Source organism: Athene cunicularia (genome assembly GCF_003259725.1).
Source record: "Athene cunicularia isolate RWA chromosome 9 unlocalized genomic scaffold, athCun1 chr9_part1, whole genome shotgun sequence".
Taxonomy (NCBI): Eukaryota; Metazoa; Chordata; class Aves; order Strigiformes; family Strigidae; genus Athene; species Athene cunicularia.
Window position 1 is genome coordinate 5,201,387 of NW_020799110.1, and position 6,791 is coordinate 5,208,177.

At 43.5% G+C, this 6,791-nt stretch overlaps 1 protein-coding gene across 4 annotated transcripts in view; it reads right to left on the minus strand.

Moving 5' to 3' along the window:
* MECOM (MDS1 and EVI1 complex locus) overlaps nt 1-6,635 on the minus strand; it is a 48,115-nt gene extending 41,480 nt beyond the window's left edge. For 3 of the 4 annotated variants that reach the window (XM_026855172.1, XM_026855170.1, XM_026855171.1), the window contains exon 1: nt 6,505-6,609. The gene's annotated coding sequence lies outside the window, so the exon portion shown is untranslated. Of the gene's footprint in view, nt 1-6,504 lie in introns of all 4 variants that reach the window. The other variant, XM_026855173.1, reaches the window with a different exon arrangement.
* Nucleotides 6,636-6,791: the final 156 nt, after the last annotated feature.

The following is a 6,791-nucleotide window of genomic DNA, read 5'->3' on the forward strand; positions in this document are numbered from 1 at the left end:
CCCGCCGAGCCCCGCCGCCGCCCACGTGCTTTGAAGTACCCCAGGCATCCCGCCTGCCCCGGCGAGACCCCACTGCTCTGCCCCGACCCCCCCTGCGCCCCTGGGAAGCTTTAACGGAAGGATGCCGGTTTGGGGAGAAAAAGTGACACTTCAGCTGATGAGAGCGAGCAAAGGCACCAGCTGCTACGCGTGCATCTGTCGTGCTCAGCCCGTAAGAGGAGCTGTGTTCCGCTGCATCCAGCAGAACTGAATTCCTGTGTATACAAGAGCTTTGGAAAACATGGCATGTGCCACAGCGCTGCCTGGGAAATTCAGATTTTAAGGGCAGGCGAGAGATGCTGCTCAAGAGTCAGTGCTGTTTGTATTTTAACCCTCCAGGCGACGCACTGAACTTACAGCCGGCCCCACAGGTGACTTTGTCCTGAACCACACTGCTGCAAGAGGGAGGACCACGTGGAGAAACTGCTCTGCATGGGGGGGTGGGAAGGAACAGAAGACCCCAAAGGTGGAGAGCACCCCGGTGAAAGCCTGGTGAAGGCCACCAGCACCCGCAGAACCCTGCGCTCCTGCTCCTGCGCCAACATCCAGCGCCTGACAGGCTCCAGGTCTCTGCCATGGGCCGTGGGCATGTCCACCCTAAACAAAGTACCAGCCCCATCTCCCGGCCACTTTGGGGGGCTCCAGTGCACCAGAGGGGAGCATGCCCCGAGCTGGGACAGGAAAATGAGCATCTGGAGAGGTGGCGTGCACATTGCCAACTGGCATTTGCCTCCGCGCTGCTTTGGAGCAAGAGTGGAACTTGCCTGAGAAGCAAAGCAAATTCAATTTCCAAAACTAATAACAAGCATTATGTTCAAAGGAGCTCAATCAGAATCAGGATTTATGCCCACCAGAAAAATAAGAAAGACGAACAGATACCTAACCTCACAATGAGACATAATTAAACATCTGATGGGAAAAAATGAAAGAAAAAAAGTCGAAACAGCAAAGCTTCTATTTTAGCTCCTATGATGAACAACTTCTGCAGCTGGAGAACTGTATGATGAAACCTGATCCAGCTTCTTCTTGCCATACTCAGGCAAATGATAAATTGAAACGAACTAGAGTTTTTTCAAGGGCTAATGTAGAAGAGTCCTTCCCAAGCATGAGGCCCAAAGAAAACTTGAGCAAAAATCACAGGCAAAATTCAGCAAGTGTCTGTGTGCAAGTGGCTGCGGGGGCAAGGGTGGGAGCCCAGTGGGGAGGAGAGGACCCTCCCCTTCACTCTGCCAAGATGGTTGGGGAGCACCTCAGCATCAGGACTGCGAACCCTTTCCTTTCTTCTTTCTAAAATGCCCCGAAACTGCCACAGCGGATCAAGTAGGATGTGCTGGAGAGAGCATGCTCTCTTGAAATGGCACCAGGAATCCCCATTTTTCCACCTTTTGGGGTAAAAGGTGCCTCCTGCTCCCCTAGAGTGAGGAGGGAGCTGCAGGATGTCCCTCTGCAGGGCACCCTCTCCAGCATCTCAGGGGCTGCAGGCCACCTCCCCAGCCATACTCATGTCTTCTTCCAGTGTTGGTGAATTTTAGCCTCTGTGAAAGCCCTGGGTCTGGGTGAGGGGCTCTCCCATCCAGCCGAGCTGCTCTGGCCCTGCAAACCTGCTGAGGGGTCACCGACCACCGACACCAGACCACAACTTCCATGCGACCACCCATTCTCCTGAGGTGACCTCACCACACAGTTATCTTCTAACTTCCACCTCCATTCACGAACCACACAACGTATCGAGTGAGTTGCAGACTTATCCTGGCTCTGTGGACATCTATAATCCTCTGTTCTCTTCCCAGCAAGCATATGAGTACAATTTGACAGCTCTCAGCACAAAAAGGGCATTTTTGCTTAGAGACAATGCGCCTTACCACTTCTATTAAACACAAATTGTCAATAAAAAAGCTTATCACTTTGCAGAAATGGCAACAACTAGTTGCCAGTTTTGGTTGTAAACAATTTCCTTTAGGTCACGTCAGGACAGGCCAATGCCAGGAGTGGTACCACCACCAGTGCATTAAGCTCCAGATAACACCAGCTGATGTAGAGACAGGGCAGGAGCTTCACGCACAGCCTCAGCTCTAAATGCAGTAAGTGGAAAATCACCGCCAGCCCTAAGCTAACACGACCCCACTTCACTGGAGACAGATTTTCAGTGGGAGCTGGATTAAGCTTTATTTGCTTAATAAACTAATAACTCATAGGAAGAATCATGGCAGAATAGGGCCCCGTATGAGCTCAGCGTGTGTGTGCCCTCCTGACCCGCAACAGCCAAAACCTTAATTTCACTCTCTGACAACAAAGCCTCAAAACTATTCCTTAAACACACAACTTTTGCAGGTGGCTGTGTCCAGGGCTGCCGGAGGAGTCTCTGCCGTTTGCTGCCTGCAAGCTGCCTGACGCAGAGGGGGGGCAGCGGCAGTAAAATCTGAAACATGAAGCTGTGTCTGCAGATTAAAAAAGTTTGTAAAACTTGTAAGATGTGATCAGATCTGGTGAAACCTACAGCAGTAGGTTCACTGGTTTAAGTTTATATCACTGACATCGGGCACATTGTTAAGAGTGCAATACTACTGGTTTTCCTCCCATTGCAGTGGCATATACTTGAGTAGAAGGAAAAACACAAAATGCACATAAAGAAGAGCCTCAAAACCCTATTTCAGCACACACAGCAAACTGAAACCTCCGTAAACTGATCTTGAGCCACTGTGAGTTTTTCATGGATAAACCAAGGGAAATCTTCAGGAGCTGCTTGGCTGAGGGGGAAGAGACCTGGAAGCTCAGAGCAGTTTCACAGCATTATGTAGCTGTACCATGTCAAGAGTTCTGCAAGCAATAAGCAAGACAAAAACAATATTCAGGAGTTTTAACTTCAACTGCTACCGACTGCATTTCTTAAAAGAAAAAAATAAAAAAAATATATATTTCTTATAGCTTGAAGGTGACCGCGATCCCAGCCTGAAAATGTGCCTGGAACGTGTGACAGCCCCTGATGTGCCACTGCTATAGTCACTGCTGTATTTGCAACTGCACTTTCATTAACACATATATTTAAAAATAATGCTTTTGCTGGGATGACAGTGCTGCCAGAAAGCCTAACAGGGCTAATCATTCTGAAGTCATTAAAAAGTTGAACTAATAGATGTTTAATGATAACAGAGAGGAGTTGTCCGAGTTAGCAGAAACTGGTGTTGAATCCTAACTAACTCTGAGCTGAAAAAATGCATTCCAGGGCAATAACAGTGACAAGACTCTGCAGCTCTGCACACACTGCAGTCTCTTTGGGGGAAGGAAAAAAATGAGAGCACCCTGTTTGTGGAATTTTATTATTCATATACATCTTGAATTACATACGTTTAGGTTAGATTGGGTATGACAGGAGATAATAGGAAGACAGTGAAGAGAAATCCTAGATCAACCTCATTTGAAATTAAAAAAAATATTAAAAAATGCAGCTTTTAAAACCCTACTCCACCTCCAATCAAATGAAACATGAGTTGCATCCAGCGTGCATGTTTTGACTGCATCCCACCATTATTGAGCTGTTCATCTTAGCAAAGCTCATTTATACAGTCATAAGAAAGAGCCCAGGCCTTTTGTAAAGTTGATCCTAAGTGATGAAACCTAACCTCAACCGTGAGTCAGGGGGTGGGGTGGTATGTCTCTGAAAAAACTCCAAGAGAGAAAACAACAAAAAAAGTTTTTCTTTCACTCTTTTTGTCAAAGACAGAAGGTAGAGCTTAGCAGAGCGACTAGATTACACATCGCCCTGAGATTCATCTAAATCCTGCCTCAAGCAGTCTGGGAATCATACCTGTCTGTCAGTCAAGCTTGAATTTAGTAGCATAAACTTGTGGGCAGCATGAGGCTGGGAGCACTGGCAAGATCTTTTACCTTTTCAGGTACAGCCCAATGTTTGCTTGTGAATTTTACAGATGAGTTGAAGCAATTAGAGGTGAACAATTACTGCTGATCGAGTGTCTGTGCCTCGGGAGGGAGAGTGTCTCTCATAGAGGGGATGCTCCCCACGCGACCAGGGCTGCTGAGGCACTTATTTCTGGGGGTACCGGGAGGAACTGGGGTGCTCCCCGCACACCTGCACCCAGCACTGGCTGTGGCTCCAGCAGAGCTGGGGTCTCCTGTCCCATTTGGGCTGCATTGCCTCTGCCCTCCAGCTCTAGCTTCGACCACTGATACATGTCCTCAGGCTTCACTTTTTTTTTCCTTTTTTTCTTTTCCTTTTCTTCCTTTTTTTCCCCCTTTTTTTTTTCCTAGGAGCTGCAGAGGCTGAGTGACCCAAAGGCAGCCCCACGCAGTCTATACGCAGGCACATATTCATGCTCTTGCATTTGTCACTCCTTGTACATGCACACGTTTGGCCATGTAATGTCCATTTCCCAGTTTGCCTTCCTATTATATTTTATATTACCTCTGGTGAGCTTGTGCCAGAAGAAAGCAGAAGGAGGAGCTGTTAGAAAGGCTTTTTCGCTTTAAGATTCAAGAGCACATTTTTAGCATTAACTTTTTAGGCTCTGGTCATAAAACGTTGGAGTACGCGGACAATTTTGTGGGTAAATGTACAGCGTTTCCAGAGGGCCAAATGAACAACAATCTCTTGCTGACAGCACCCAGCACAACATGCTACTTGAAAGACAACCAGTTCTTAATTTGCAAATCTCAGCAACAATAAGCTATAAAAATATGGAATTATGAACAGCACGATACTGTGCAAAATAAATAACAAGTCTCCAGTGAATGAAAGAAATTATTGGCAGCAGTACAGCCACCATTACCAAATGTCAGAAATGTAAACACTAAAAAAAGAGAAAGTTAAAAGCGCCATAACTTTCCTTCCAAAAACGTCAAAACGCGGGTGCGTGTCTGCGTCGCAGAGGTAGATGCTGATGTTTCAGCTTAACGTGTATTTTCAGTTGCAGATCGCCAACGCCAACGCAAAGACAGTAAGTTGCTTTGACCAATGCACGTGATTCCACTTCTAATCTTTCCTAGCTATGCCAGCTCTTATTAAACATAAAGTATTTTAATTTGCTGTTTCCATTAATGTATATAGTTTCCTTTTCATACCACTGTTCCATAAATGCTCTGCCTTAAGAGAATTTCTCATTTTTTCAGTGTAAAGTATATTTCAACTTGGAAAATGTATTTTGCATTTACTCATAATCTTTATGGTTTCTCTAGCTAAACCAGCTGCTATATAAAAAAGAAATTATATCTCAGCTGGCTGGTTCATTCTGCGTTACGTGTGCTCAGGGCTGAATTGTAAAAGTTGAAAATTAAAAAAATCCTCTGTCATAGTTTCTGAAAAAGTTATTTAAACTAGTTTTAATCAACTATCTCACATGAGTGAAATACGTAACGCTGTGCTGGAAATAGCAGGCTGTCTCACGTTCATTTCCTAGACGTAAGGAATTTGATTAGAACGAATGATTTCTAATTGAAGCTTTGTGTCTGGTTGTGATTCTTCTTTCAATACTGTCAAGTCAATTAATTCGGCTAAAGATAATCTTTAACATTCACCTGATGCAGTTAATTAGGTGGTGAAAAATGAAACACCGATTAATTGAATCGAATCTTATGTTGCAGGTAGCAAAGTTTAAACTGGAAACAAGAATTTACAGTCAGTTGCTGCTTTGCTATTTTAGATATTTTACTTTAAAGCAGTATAGCTTTCTTAACCTAACTTCACCCATTAAAATATTTCATAACGGCATGTATTATCCGCAGACTAAAGCAAACCTTGGTTTAAGAAACACCTAATAACTCATCAGTATAACTGAAAACAAAAAATGCTTCACTGCGTCCTTCCCCTGCCTGTCCCAGCCTTTCTTCCAACTTACAAGGACAAGTAACGTTTCAGCCCAACAAAGAGTGGATTTAAGTGCAAGAAATTAAAAGAAAAAGAAAATCACTGCAGATCCTGGTTCAGCATACAAGTATTACGAGTTCCAGCAAAGTGTAGGGGAAGGCATAATAATATTCATGAACGCGTGCATTCAAATTCAAAGCCCCATACGTATAACTACATTGGCAGCATTATCAGTTTTGTGTCTTCCCCTCCACTCTTTCCATTAATTTTACATTACAGCTTCTGATCAACTCAACGGTTTTACTTAGCGATCCAAGTGCACTGGAACAGGAGCCAGAAAATGCTGCTAATTCAAAATCAGTAAATATTGCCTTTGTATTCCTGAGAAAGCACTCCCAATTTTTATCAGGTACAAGATTAAAAAAAAATAATTTATGAATTGCACAACAATGTGGAAAAATAGAAAATTCACATTACATATAGCCCATAATCAAAATTATTCTACTCTGCGTTTTACATCTGTGCCTTATCTTTTGCCATAACAGCAAACAGGCCAAAATCTGTTGTGAATTGCTGTTATTTTTTTTTTTCCATTGACACCTTAAAGTTCCTTAAAAAAATAAGTCCGGAAAGTGAACACCACATACCTGATCACTTATCTGACATGCAACAAGGTTGTGCTGATTGTAGCATCCAGCAAACTTGATATATTTGAGCCAGTTTCCTACATCTGGTTGACTGGCATCTATGCAGAACTTCACATTGCAAAACTCATCCAAGATCTAAAAGGAAGAATATGAAAGAGTAAATCTTTCTGTCGCTGTCTGGGCATACTAATCAAAAGATAAATCACAGGTTTCCAGATAAACAAATGGATAATAATAATAATAATAATAATAATAATAATAATAATAATAATAATAATAATAATAAT